This window comes from Sander lucioperca, chromosome 5, assembly GCF_008315115.2.
Source record: "Sander lucioperca isolate FBNREF2018 chromosome 5, SLUC_FBN_1.2, whole genome shotgun sequence".
Classification (NCBI taxonomy): Eukaryota; Metazoa; Chordata; class Actinopteri; order Perciformes; family Percidae; genus Sander; species Sander lucioperca.
In genome coordinates this window covers 368,909-383,711 of record NC_050177.1, presented here as the reverse complement: position 1 = coordinate 383,711, position 14,803 = coordinate 368,909, and the positions used below count along the sequence as shown (strand labels likewise).

The following is a 14,803-nucleotide window of genomic DNA, read 5'->3' as shown; positions in this document are numbered from 1 at the left end:
AGACTTTTGCATAGTACTGTACATGAGGCGGTTGTGCTGCGGGCTGATGTCCTGCTGTGCTGGCGCGTACCTTTTGGCCATCTTCCCTATCTGGACCACGGCGGCGTCTGCAAGGCCATCCCTCTTTGTACGGCAGTACAACGTGTTGCCCCAGCGTGTGCGGTACAGCTGGTGGTATTTCTGTGGCTGCTTGTCGTGCTCCTCCACCGCATTTCAGGAGTCGAGGACCCTGTTCCTTTGTTCAGTGCTAAGGAGCAGCTTCTGGTCTGTCAAGCCAACCTCCACCAGCACAGCACAGAATGCCTCCAGCTTCTGAAACCTGGGCAGAGGATTGTCACTGCAGACATCCTCCTGTTAAACATATATACATACACACACACAGAGAAAAGTAGGTAAGTTCCAAAACATACAATGTCTTGTTTTTCAGCGGTCACATTTATCACTGTGTTCTCTTCTATCAGACAAGTAGGTACTCTAGGTACTCTACTCACAAAGGCAGGAGGGTTGACCGTAGCAGTTTCACTGCTGGTCAGTGTGATGCGGGGCTCGACAGCAGGATGGTCCTCGTCGCTCTGGTGTGCCTCGTCTGCTTCGGCGTCTGGGTCGGCCTGCCCAGGCTGAATGACCTCCTCCTCTGGCCCAGGACCGTCGTTGACAATGCCAGAGAGGAGAGAGAGAGCCCCCCCCGTGCTCTGGCTGAAAAGATATTTGAGCCCAAGCAGCTCGTCTGACTGGACGTCGGCCGTGGCCCTGAACTTCTCTTCCACCGTTTCACCAAACAGCTGCTGGCAGCGGGATTTGAGGTGGTCAATGAGCTGCGCCGAGTAGCCTCTGCCCCCAAACACGGTGTCCGAGCTGCAGTCGGAGTTCCACCTACCGATTCCACTGATGAGGTAGACCTGGTAAGGCCGTGCCGCACAGTGGGGACCTGAACATCACAACAACAGGTATTATCAGAATGATATAAAATGGTCATGTGTTGTTTTTGCTGTTAAACAAGTATTTTCCCCCTTAGATTACCTGGAATCATATGGGGCAGCAACTTGTGGAACCCCTCCAGGCTGTTGCTCCCACGCAGGCCCTTGTTATACGGCAGCTCCACACCGTTGATGGTTGTGGTGCGGGCAACCCGGTACATGGCCATGCCTGGTGGGTCCTGGATGCATTCCAGGTGTTGCTGCTGGCTGGCCCACCTCTCATCAATGGCTGCTGTAAACACACAAACATGCATGGTGAGCTGTTGTCATTTTGCACATATTGACATTGTGTGTGTGTGTGTGTGTGTGTGTGTGTGTGTGTGTGTGTGTGTGTGTATGTATGCATGCGTATGTATGTGCGTGTATGTGAGGTGTTGTAGTTACCTCTTTGTCAAGAATATACTGACGAAAGCACTTGAGCGACTTGAAGGTGATGTCGCTCTCCTTCATCAGCAGCTATTGCTTGACAGAAGTGTGAGCCTCCTGCGCCATCTTCCGATCTTGCTCACTCCCAGCTAGAGGCTCTGCCTGGTGGTGCTTGTGCTGGCTGTACCACTGCCATATCTCGAGGAAAGTAAAGGACCTGAAGCGGCCCATGCCGTAAATGGCCCTGTCGATGTTTATCTTGAGGTGGCAGGAGACTGGTGGGAAGAGCTGCACGTACTTCAGCAGGCTGTCCTTCACCCTCTCGTCATTGATGGCCGCACGCCTCTCCGGCTGACGGCTCTCTTTGATGTGGCGGTCGATGATACTGAAATACATACACATATCGTTGTTAGTTTCAGTAAAGGGAAACTGTACATGGTTTGGTTTTCAGGGAAATGCTTACTATTTGACGTATCCCACGTCGTTCTCCACCAGCCACCTGGAGGTCCTGCCAGTGTAGCGGCCAAAAGTCAACACCAGCTGCCCCAGGTACTGTGCCTCAGTAGGCCTCTCCAGCCCACAGCGCCTTTTTGCTGAAGATAAAATATTTTATGACCTTAATTAACAAGAAAGCAAAAGCTCTAGTGCGCCACATTAGGTTATCATTGCTTGTAGTATAAATGCAATGCCAAGTTGTTACCTTCCTCGAAGGCAGTCTTGGGATCCCTCAGCCTGTGGTCCTGTGGTCCCGCAAACTGACTTCTTCCCTGCTGGGCCTTGGTTTCCTTTGAGGCATTGAGCAGACATTGTTGTTGCCTCTCTGCCGGCAGGCTGGTGTCGACTATTTGGGCTGGCAGCAAAGTATCCATGTCCTGAAATTGGCTACAGACTATTATCAATATCCGATATTGGCAACAGACTTATCAATATCATGATCATTATAACCATTGCAATAGTCACTATTATTAGACAAATGGAGGCAAAAGCAATCTCATTGTCACTAGAATTAAAAATATACAATTGGCAAATACAGTGGGGAGAACAACTATTTGATACACTGCCGATTTTGCAGGTTTCCTACTTACAAAGCATGTAAAAGTCTGTCATTTTTATCATAGGTACTCTTCAACTGTGAGTGACGGAATCTAAAACAAAAATCCAGAAAATCACATTGTATGATTTTTAAGAAATTAATTTGCATTTTATTGCATGACAGTTCGGCTCTCTGATTGGCTCAGAGTCTACAGTGAACGTAGACTCTGGGCCAATGACGGGCCATAACTGTCTACAGTCAACGTAGAGCTTTTGCACTTCAGTAGAGAGAACGTCTGCGAACTCCCCAAATGTGGGAATCTCGACTGCATAATTTGTGATAGTGGGGGACTGCGTTCGCGCTCTCCCCTGATAACATGTGAAATGAAAATATACATCACAATAATCAGAGGAAGCTTTGCTAGAAGATGCTGGATGACACGTAAAGCATCTAGAGAACAGCGGCTCAAAGGGTTTATTATCTATTAAAAGGAGGAAACAATGCCATGTAACGTCTGTGACACTAACGCAGCAAAACAACTTCCTGTAATGTTAATATACCTTCACACATTACTTTAAATAAATCCAGGTTCAGTGAATCATCCTCTAATGAATGAGAAAGTAGACTGGGTAAATGTTTATAGTGTTGTTCACACTCCAGACCAATAGGTGGCGGTGGGTCAGTTGTCCATTGGCAGAAAACAAAGACAGGAAGTAGTGGTAAATGTGAGAAATAAAAGTGTGTTTTAATTCTTTTCTCTTCAAACGTGGATCAAACTACTTTAGGTAGCAGTATGATTTGGTTTAGTCTTTTGTGAACTTGCTGTTGGGCTGTTACTCATTTGTTGGAGTCAAATACATTCAACTGGTGACTTTAGTTTTTGATTTAGGGATACAGCATTGCATTATGGGATATGTGCCCATTATTCTCAAGTAACATCATTTTTGTCAGTCTCAGTACAAACACAAGCACAAGTTTGTTATAAATATCGTCACAAACCACCACCAGTTGTACATCAACTCAAATGTACGTTGTTCCTGTTTAATATGGTGACCAAAAATATTGTAAGTTTGTAGTTAATTACCCGACCCATAGGTGAGACGTACCGTGCGGAGAATGTGGTCCTCTCTGCCGACCCGTTCTCAGTATCGCTTCTCGGCCTTTTGGCTAAGATCAAGTGTAGTATCTGTTCTTATCAGTTTAATATCTGATACGTCCCCTACCCGGGGACCATATATTAAATTGATTTTTGGAACTGGGAGATGGAATAGGGGCTTGCTCCGTCCACTCCACGCATCGACCTGGTATTGCAGTACCTCCAGGAACGGTGCACCCCCCCTCTCAATGTTTAACATCAATCTTATTCACATCTCATTGCTGTTGCTGTGGGTACATTTTATTATATAAATGCTCGGATGCTGTTGTTGTTGTTTTAAGAGCAGGAGGTTTTAAAGTGGAGACATGTTTTTTAATGCTGCTGTTTCCCAGTCAGCTTTCTGCTGACATTAAAAAGGCATATGCACTTCATTTTCTGTTATCCAAGTTATTTCTTCTTGCTGTATACGTTGCATAGACACAAGAACAGAGATGAATGTTTAATTGTGTTGTTCACACTCCAGACCAATAGGTGGCGGTGGGTCAGTTGTCCCCCAGAAACGAACAAAGACAGGAAGTAGTTGTAATGTGAGGAAACAGAACTGTGTTTTTATTCTTTTCTCTGAATTTCAAACGTGGATCAAACTACTTTTTGTTGCAGTATGATTCAGCTTGTTCCTATTTAAACTCTCTGTTGGGCTGTTCTTAGTTTGTTGGAGTTAAATACATAAAACGGGTGACTTTTGAGTTGGGGCTACAGCATTGCATTATGGGAAATATAAATGCGTTATTTCTCAAGTGAAGTGTAAATAATCTTTGTTAGCCTTAGTACAAACATGTTTCTTCTATATTTAAATCCTGTAGATTGTCATGCCTTCTATAATCTCTGATTTTGGTAATGTCTATATTGTCAGCACCTTTAGTCAGCATGGTGTTTCTGTGAAAGACTCCCCTGACTCTGACGTGTACAACTCATACTTACCTGGCAGGGGAGATACCATGATCAAGAAGGTGGTTCACCCAGGGCGAGGCTTGGCCATTGCACTCCGGCTGAGCTGACCTCTGCGAATTCCCCAAATGTGGGAATCTCGACTGCATAATTTGTGATAGTGGGGGACTGCGTTCGCGCTCTCCCCTGATAACATGTGAAATGAAAATATACATCACAATAATCAGATGAACGTCTGACACTTTCAACACAGCAAAATAAGTTCCTGTAATGTTATTAATATATCCTCACACATTACCGGCGATTTGATTTTGCCCTGCAGCTCAGGCTGGAAACCTGGAAACTTTTTTTCTATCCTGCTTCTGTTACAAATCTGCAGGGATCAATCACAAACTGGCTTATCCACATGGCGCGCTCTTGGTGGTTGTCACTACCCGATGTGAGTCGAGTGCAGATGTGTGTTGCGCATGCTCAGATTTAAACAGTTTACGGCATAACGCCAAGGGATCGGGATCCGGCAAACGTTTTAGCTATCTTTGATGTTTGATTGCTAACGTTAGCTCAAAACGCCATTCAAGTGACAGCCTTTGTTGTGTTTGTTTGCTAACTTGTAGCCAGCAGTGAACGAACTTCATTACGTAGGTCCATTTTTATTGTATTGACATTACAGAAGTCTCTCGTTAGCAGGTTCTTGGAGGCTACTTCAGCCTCTAATCTAGAACTGACATCAGGGATCATGCCGTGAAAATGTGATGCCTTACGCCAAATAACAAATTACTGCTAAGTAATGTACCTATCTCATTAATCAGTGGCTAACGGCAACACAGATCTGCGTGAAGTCGCAAAGTGATGCATGCACAACTCACATCTGCACTCGATTCACATTGGGTAGTGACTTGAATCTTGATTGAACTCGATCTGGTGATAGCCAGACTAACAGAAGCACTGTAGCTAAATGTCTAATAAAGTGTTGTTCACACTCCAGACCAATAGGTGGCGGTGGGTCAGTTGTCCACCGGCAGCAAACAAAGACAGGAAGTAGTGGTAATGTGAGAAATAAGTGTTTTAATTCTTTTCTCTGAACTTCAACCGTGGATCAAACTACTTTAGGTAGCAGTATGATTTAGTTTAGTCTTATGTGAACTTGCTGTTGGGCTGTTACTCATTTGTTGGAGTCAAAGACATTCAACTGGTGACTCAATGTTTCTAGTTTATTTTAGTATTTTAGTATTTATTCTCTGGTATGATTAATACGGACTATGTATTGATGTATGTTGTGTTTGAATGTGCCTGACCACAGACGAAGTTCCCTCACGGGAAAAATTAAGTTATTTTGATTTGGGGATACAGCATTGCATGATGGGATATGTGCCCATTTTTCTCAAGTAACATGTAAATAATTGTTTTCAGCCTTAGAACACAAACACAAACCGTCACCAGTTGTACATCAACTCAAATGTACGTTGTTCCTGTTTAATATGGTGACCAAAAATGTTGTAAGTTTGTAGTTAATTACCCGACCCATAGGTGAGACGTACCGTGTGGAGAATGTGGTCCTCTCTGCCGACCCGTTCTCAGTATCGCTTCTCGGCCTTTTGGCTAAGATCAAGTGTAGTATCTGTTCTTATCAGTTTAATATCTGATACGTCCCCTACCCGGGGACCATATATTAAATTGATTTTTGGAACTGGGAGATGGAATAGGGGCTTGCTCCGTCCACTCCACGCATCGACCTGGTATTGCAGTACCTCCAGGAACGGTGCACCCCCCTCTCAATGTTTAACATCAATCTTATTCACATCTCGTTGATGTTGCTGTGGGTACATTTTATTGTATAAATGCTCTGTTGTTGTTGTTGTAAAGCAGGAGGTTGGAGGTTTTAAAGTGGAGACATGTTTTTTAATGCTGCTGTTTCCCAGTCGGCTTTCTGCTGACATTAAAAAGGCATATGCACTTCATTTTCTGTTATCTAAGTTATTTCTTCTTGCTGTATACGTTGCATAGACACAAGAACAGAGATGAATGTTTAATCGTGTTGTTCACACTCCAGACCAATAGGTGGCGGTGGGTCAATTGTCCCCCAGAAACGAACAAAGACAGGAAGTAGTTGTAATGTGAGAAACGGAACTGTGTTTTTATTCTTTTCTCTGAATTTCAGACGTGGATCAAACTACTTCTTGTTGCAGTATGATTCAGCTTGTTCCTATTTAAACTCTCTGTTGGGCTGTTCCTAGTTTGTTGGAGTTAAATACATAAAACAAGTGACTTGAGTTGGCTTTTGATTTGGGGATACAGCATTGCATTATGGGAAATATAAATGCATTATTTCTCAAGTGAAGTGTAAATAATCTTTGTTAGCCTTAGTACAAACATGTTTCTTCTATATTTAAATCCTGTAGATTGTCATGCCTTCTATAATCTCTGATTTTGGTAATGTCTATATTGTCAGCACCTTTAGTCAGCATGGTGTTTCTGTGAAAGACTCCCCTGACTCTGACGTGTACAACTCATACTTACCTGGCAGGGGAGATACCATGATCAAGAAGGTGGTTCACCCAGGGCGAGGCTTGGCCATTGCACTCCGGCTGAGCTGACCTCTGCGAATTCCCCAAATGTGGGAATCTCGACTGCATAATTTCTGGTAGTGGGGGACTGCGTTCGCGCTCTCCCCTGATTACATGTTAAATGAAAATATAACCTACGTCATGAACAGCAGAAACTCTGTTAGGAGAGGCTGGAATACATAGTAAAGCAACTATGGTACAGTGTAGCAACGGGTTTGATATTTACTGTTGTGGTGCTGAACAAGTTTCAGTAAATGTGTACCAGCTGCAGTTATGTCTTATGTCCACTAGAGACTGTTGGAGCTCCATTGTTTTTTAAATTGAAGACAACAGCACACATCAACCACAGAGAGATCTTTCATGAACCGTCTTTTGAGTGTTAACACTGATAAACAGTTGTATTTTAACTTGAAAACTGTTTCTCCCCTTTTATATCAAAATTTATTTTTTACAGTTCAGAAAGCTTTAGTAGCTTTTTAGTGTTCTTATGGTGGTTTCTTTGTTTTTTCTCTTTTCTCTGTCTTTGTTATTTGTAGGGATGTAACGATACACTCAACTCACGATTCAATACATTTCACGATTTTAAGTTCAATAGGAGTGTAACGGTACACAAGTCACGGTTCGGTTCTTACCTCTGTTTTGAAGTCACGGTTCAGTTCATTTACAGTAAGGGGAAAAAAATGCAAAACTCCTAACAACTATTATTAACTTTTGTAAATAACAATCCGTTTACAATTTTCCAGTTTGGAAAATAAATCAGAAATGAAACGGACCGTTTGTGTGACGTCCTGTTGTGTTTTTTTGGCCGGACCGTCCGACCTGACGTATGCAGTATGAACGCAACCTAATAGAATATACCAGCACTTTCTACAGTCAAAAATAAAGGCTTTTAAACCAAATAGTACAACCAGAAATGTTTTTAGGAGTAATGTGACCTGTAACTGGAGTGGTTTCGGCACTTTTCAGTTTGAATTCTCCACGTTACAGAGCCAGACAAGACTTTGGGGACAGTCCGCTCCTAGCTGCTCCAGAGTTTCCGTGACGGCCTGCACATTCTTACGGCAAGTTCATTTTTATACATCACACTGTGTGTGTGTGACAATCGGCGTACGCAAGCTTTTCGTGCATACTCGTTTATACATGAGGCCCCAGGTCATTAAGTCAGGTGAAGATGTCTCTGCCGTCAGGTGGCGTGGTGGTGGCAGTGGAGACGTCTGTGATCAGGCTGGCCAGTTCGGACCACGTGAGAGCTAGCAAGTGGTCTGCAGTAATCGCTTGTCGGGTACTTTAAGATCAGAGGGTAAAATCTTTAGTCTTCTGAGGTATGACCCCATCCAGAACAGTGTCATAGCTGCAGTCTTGGGATTTCTGGATGGGGCCGTGGCTGCGGTTATGTGGATTGCTGAATATCTGCTATCGCGTTTCTTTTCAATTGTTCCCAGTTGGACCCCCACAGGAAATATAAAATGGCTCGTTCCAGGTCTAAGATCACTTTTCTGGGTGGGCTAAAAACAGAGCTGATGAGTAAAAGCAAAGGTAAAATCACTGCATTGATGATTATAACCTTTCCTTCTAATGTCAGTCCTCCAAGTCTCCAGTACCCTAGTCGCTGCCTAACTTTCCCTACTCTGTCTGACCAATTTGTTTTCCCTCCCCCCTCCCTATCAAATTTGAAGTATTTTGTGGTCGGTCTGGGTCACAGTCGGGGGAGTCCTGTCGTCTCAGTCGCTGTCCACGGTCCATAAAAATGGGCTTGGAGTCATGCTTCTGTTTAACTTTGACCCAGAGGCCCATCCTCCAAACCAGTCAGTCAAGTCCAGTGTCCTGTTGACATTTGTGTTTGTAATTATAAGAAAAGAAGTAACATATTCCAAAAAGAAATTGTGTGGGAGGTTCCTCTTACCATTTTCTGCGCACAGATAAATTCACGTTATACATGTATTCATAACCTCCCCAGAAAAAAATCGGAAGTGGTTTCGTAACAGAGGCATGCATTGGGAACACATATGCCACATGCAATAACGCCGGCAGAATGTCTGCTTTAACTACCATTACCTTCCCGACATAAGTCAGGTGTCTATTTTTCCATAGTCCAATTTTCTTTTGACCACATTTAACTTTTGGGACCAATTATACAGCCTATCACCCTCAGGGTGACCAAAGGAGATGCCTAATATATCCATAAACTTAGACCACCAATTACAACTCTCCTCTAGCTCCATGCCCCCAAAAAGTATAATGCATTTTCTTTGTTTATTTTTTACCCTGAAGCTAGGGAGAAGTCATTTAATGTTTTTAGAGCTTCTTTTAAGCTGCGGTCATCTGCTGTATATTAAAACCAAATCAACCGTATATTGCAATACCTTCCAAACCTCTCTCCCTGGCAGCAGCACGCCCATAATATTTGGATTTGACTTAATTGAGCTTGCCAAGGGTTCAGCATACAAAACATAAAGCAGGGCAGACAAGGGACAGCCTTGGCGGAGATCCCTTGTGTTGTGTATCCGTCCGCTGAGGAACCCGTTTACAGTTACCCTGCTGCTTTATGTCGTTATACAAAATCCTTATACATTTCATGAAATTTGAACCAAGTCCAAAACGTTCTAAAGTTCTTATTAAAAAGGAGTGGTTAACTTGGTCAAAAGCTTTTTGATGATCTAAACTGACACATTGCAGACAGATTTCTGTCTTCAATATATGCTAAAATGTCCCTGTGTAATTGAATATTTCACCCGATTCTCCTCCCCTTAACCCCACCTTTGGTTTAGACCAACGATAAAAGGCATGGCCGTGGTTAATCAGTTTGTGGTGACTTTAGTTAGGATTTTGTAATCAACACACAATATTGTCAAGAGGCTATAATTTACAAGTAACGTTTAAAGTGCTGTGTAGCTCTTCTATCTTTTTAATCATTGTCCAATTACTTTATTATTTCCAGCAGTATTTGTTTGTGTAGACATTCTACAAATTTTTTTTTTTCCTTTTTTGAACATCAATTATATTAATAATTTTTGGCATAGGAATGGCTGTTTTGCACAGGTCTGGATCTACCAAAATCCAGTGCTGGATGCCCTTATAGAATTTTAAGAATGCTCTTTTCAGGACTGATGCGAGACCCTTAAAGCGAGCCCAACTACAGCAGTTTAACCAGCATGTAAATCAGCCTGCCTGGTGTTGTGCTGATGCATAGTGCTGGGCCATCTTTACTCTTTGTACCACAGCAGCATCAACAAGATCATCCCTCTTCGTGTGGCAGGGTGTAGAGGGTGTTGCCCCAGTCTGTTCTGTACAGCTGGCTAAACTGATAACAGTGTGGAGTGACAGCTTGTCCTCGTTCAGGCCAGTCTCAAACAGCACAGAGTAGAACATTTCCAACATTTGAAAGCCAGGAACAGAGTTGTCTAAATGCAGAGACAATCCTTCCGGGTTCTGTTACTGTCATGAGGAGTATGGTGTACAGGTCCTTTTGTTGACAGTACTCCTCATTATGATTCTCCAGTATCTGCAGCCACACTTTGAATCATAGTGTTTCCTTCGGTCTGGTCCCTCAGAAGACGCACAACATTCACACCTCGCCTGTAGGAAGGATCACAATCATTATGTTGAGTTTTATTTGGGTGCCCACTTTTAAGTTTGGTTAATGCACATAATAATATTGCACTCATCAAAACAAACTTAACTAAGTGCTTCACATAGCAAGCAAAGAACATGTAAAACATTAAAGCTGCAAGCAGCGTTAGACGGACCCTCGCACCTCCTTACGCATCGGGGTTACTGGCAGACACCACTCCATGCTCCCGTGAATTTGCGCGACCTTTGGACATCGCCGTCACTAATGAAAAAGGAACTCTCTGCTGAGTTCAATGATACCTCACACAATATGTCTACGTCTAACGGTTCATAAGTTATGAAAGGGGGCGTGGCTTAAGCATAGGGGGCGGGCCAAACCATCACCAATGACAAAGCAACTCTGCTGAGTTCAATGACACCTCACACAAGACTCTACCTTCAACGGTTCAAAAGTCATACAAAGGGGCGTGGCCTGAGTACGTGGGCGTGGTTAAAGTATAGGGGGCGGCTTAGTTTCACATGTAGACCACACATAAGTTTCATGTAAATCGGATGATGTTTGTCATAAGGCTGATATCCTGTTGCCAGCAGGCGGCGCTATGACCAAAAGTCAATTTTTGCCTATAGTTGTCCTCAGGCCTGGACCCTTGTCAATCGTGAGAAATTTCGGGCAGATATGACAACGTACACTCTAGTTACAGCAACTTCTTTGTTCACCGATAAATGCCCAAAATGGCCGCCACGCCCACACCGTTTGACAAAAAGTCTTGATTTTAATAACTTTTTATTGTTGAGGTGTTGAGATGGTACAGACCAAATTTGAAGTTTATCGGATGAAATCTCTAGGAATTCGTTAAAGTATAGCACCTTGACTTTTAGGTCTACTTGCTGTTGCCACTAGGGGGCACTATGACTTTGAGTAAATATCTGTCTGTAAATGTCCTCAGAGTTAGTCTTATGAATCATGAAAAGTTTCGAGCCAATTGGGCAATGTACACTTGAGTTACACCCACTTCCTGTTTCGTTGGCAAAAATGCACAAAATGGCCGCCCTGCCACGGCCATGCCCTATGACGAAAAGTTTTTCTTTTTATAACTTTTCATCTTTAAAGTCTTAAGATGGCACAGACCGAACTTTAAGTCAATCGAATGAAATCTCTAGGAGTTCGTTAAAGTACGACATGTGGAAATGGCCACAATCGCACTAATTTCGAACTTTGAATTCAAAATGGCGGACTTCCTGTTACGTTAAGGGTATGGCTCTAATAATCTTTTTTGTACGTCTTGACATGATACATATGCATACCAGATTTCGTGAGTCTACGTCAAACGTACTGCAGGGGCTCAGTTTTTTAAGTTTTGTAGGGGGCGCTAGCGAGGCATTTTTTCACGCCTATCTACGTAAGAAAGCTTTTTTGCACACCTCTTTTGTCGGGCAGGTGCGTAGGATATGATCAAAAGTAGCAGATCAAAAGCTTAGAGAAGAGTCCCACACACTGACCATTACGCACGCAATAATTTATTTAGAAAAATATGTTTCGGTCTCAAACCTTTATCAGGTAAATTCACACATTGACCTCAACCATAGCTTTAAATAGTTTGGTTGACTAACCAAGGCCAATCAGGTCCGGCTCTTGAATGACGTCATTCATTCACAAAGTGGCAGTCCCATCACGGACCGTGAACAGGAAAAGGCAGGAAAAAATGCCACTCAGTACATTTAAAAACAATGGATAATCGGACCAATTTTGTTATAGGCTCATGATCAATGCATTGTCATTAGCCCAATATTTTTCTACTCTTAATCAGAGAGGACCTACAAAACCCGTTTGAGTATAATAAGGACCCAATCCCAATGCAGCCCTCTACCGGGGACCCTGGGACTGGGAATCCAGAGGCTGACTGCTAGTCTCGCCCAAACAAAATGACCCATAGAATGTACCAAACAAAGTAGTTTTGTATTATGAAAACATTGAACATCATGAATACAAAAGCAAACGCATTTTCATTTAGCAAAAGTGCTTAAAATCAGTATTTAACTATTCACTATTCTGCTCTTCCTGTTTCATATAAAATAATCAAATCAACACTTCCTTGCTCTTTATCCTTGATATTTTTTGGAATGTCTTCATTTGGACGCTGGTGATATGCGTCACCGGTGTGTTTAGCCTTCTTCTTACAGAATTGGAGGCCTTCTGTATTTGCTCCCTCTGCTCCGCGCTGTAATCTGCTGGCCTGTCTTTATGTTCGTTATACTGACTGTAGAGCGCCCACATCTCCTGAAAGGTGCGATCATGAACCCTCTGTCCGTAGATGCACCTATCGATGTCACCTCTACTCGGTGCTTGTCAAGGACGCTGGAATCGTATACATAAACTTAGTACCGTCAGCATTAATATGACTGCAATTGTGATAATAGTAAAGAAACGTAAAGATGAATGAAGACGTATTAAGATGTATTACAGATTATGTCGAAAGCTGCTTTGTGGCTGTGGGCTGCTGTGTTTGTTCCTTTCTTTGGTGAGTAGATGGTGGGTGTAGTGTCTGAGTGCTGTTAACTGAGGTTGCTAGTGATCTCCCTGGTTAGTTAGGGAGTATGCCAGCTGGACTGAGCAATTCGTCCTTCCATCGGTGCACTCGTTTGTTTTTTTGCCTTTTTTATTTTCGAGGTAACCCTGGGTGGAGACATGTTTCTCTGGTGGGGGTAAGCATTTCAGGGCTTGGCCATATGGTTGAGTGTCACTGAAGTTCTGCTTTTAAAGACGCCCCGAGCCCGGCATGCCTCAGAAGATATTTAGGCTTTAGTAAAAGTTAGGCAGGTACCAGGGTGGTTGCTTTTAATTGTCAGTGCACTCAGGGGCTTGCCTGCTGTGCTCACTAGTTAGAGGTTTGTTAGATTAGGTGAATTGTAGTGCTCTATTTGTGCAATTGTGGGAACATGTCCATGAGCCTAACTTTGTTACGCAGCTTTCGTTTTCCCAAGTGGGGGTGTGCTGTGACATGACTACCAGCAGGTTTTATTTATGTAATTTGTTTGGGTAGTATTCTGTGCTACATTAGGACAAAGAATCTATCTACTGTGACGTAACCAATCAGCTGTGGTTGGGACATTGAGTAAGGCTACGGAGAGAGTAAGAACAGCTGCATACATTGTAAAAATGATTATTTTCACTAGACATTATGACTGGAGAGATTTAAATATGTCCGACAACAGATTTTTCGGGTAAAAAAACCCCGCAATTACCAGATAACGGAAACACTACGTCTTTTGCAGCGGCACCGTGGCTGCGCTCGGCTCTTAGCACCGCCCAAGACGAGCACGTTTTTCACCCATCCCAGAATGCTGTGTGGACTAGCCAGACCCTCCTCCACAGCGCTGTGGAGGAGGGTCCGGCAAAGCGAGACTAGGCGAAAGGCAAACAAATCCGACAGTCCAAAAATCAAGGGTTCAATGCAGCAGGTCAGGCAAAAACGGGAATCAAATGCTGGAAAGCTAGGCTGTGAACACTAGACAATCTGGAGAGTAAATGGAACCAGACATTAACCAGTATAAATACTGAGGGACTGATTAGTGAATGAGCTGCAGGTGAGGAAGTGGCCAAGTGAAGGAAATGATTTGATTCAAGGTGTTAGGCAGTGGCAGGATCTGGAATGACGGTTATATGGAATAGACCTTTTTCACGGCAGACATGTTGACATGTCATAGTAGGAAAAGCACAGGTGTATTCAAGACCATTAATGACGGCTGCATTCCACTTAGGAGAGGTCCTGGTATTGTGCATGCTGACTCAGACTACGTTTACACGTGGCAGGCTATTTTCATAAACGGACATTTAGAACCTCTGTTTTCAGAAAAGTGTTTGTTTACATGTACCCATGTATATATGCTGTCAATGCTGTTAAGAGCATGCCACACCTGTAGGTGGCAGTGTAACAAGAAGCTCAAGCCCACGTTAGCCAATCAGAATCCCGAAAATAGCAACAGCAGCAACGACTCACTTCCTCTTTCTCTCTCTCTCGGCTGCCTAAACCTCCGTTTGTCTCGGTTTACATGCAAACGAAGTTTTCCAAAATCTCCACTTTGGCCGGAGTTTTTAGAAATAATCGTTTTCTGTGATTAAAAAAATAAATAATGTAAATGAGAGGCCAAACCGCAGGAAAATATCTGCATCTTCCCTTCGTGTAAACGGGGCATTACTGAAATATCTTACTGGGACACTTGATGGAATTGAGCCATCGTTAAGGTTATC

At 43.2% G+C, this 14,803-nt stretch overlaps 4 non-coding genes and 1 pseudogene across 4 annotated transcripts; all 5 read left to right on the top strand.

The window, feature by feature from the left end:
• The first annotated feature begins 2,597 nt into the window (after positions 1 to 2,597).
• LOC116053453 lies at positions 2,598 to 2,747 on the top strand (annotated as a pseudogene).
• Positions 2,748 to 3,523: 776 nt separating this feature from the next.
• Positions 3,524 to 3,714, top strand: LOC116053462. The gene has a single exon (XR_004105838.1). It is a non-coding gene; the product is annotated as a U2 spliceosomal RNA (small nuclear RNA).
• Positions 3,715 to 4,445: 731 nt separating this feature from the next.
• On the top strand, positions 4,446 to 4,609 carry LOC116053452. Its single transcript, XR_004105829.1, has one exon. It is a non-coding gene; the product is annotated as a U1 spliceosomal RNA (small nuclear RNA).
• A 1,390-nt stretch (positions 4,610 to 5,999) lies between these two features.
• LOC116053463 lies at positions 6,000 to 6,190 on the top strand. The gene has a single exon (XR_004105839.1). It is a non-coding gene; the product is annotated as a U2 spliceosomal RNA (small nuclear RNA).
• Positions 6,191 to 6,929: 739 nt separating this feature from the next.
• On the top strand, positions 6,930 to 7,093 carry LOC116053449. Its single transcript, XR_004105826.1, has one exon. It is a non-coding gene; the product is annotated as a U1 spliceosomal RNA (small nuclear RNA).
• The last annotated feature ends 7,710 nt before the right edge of the window (positions 7,094 to 14,803 follow it).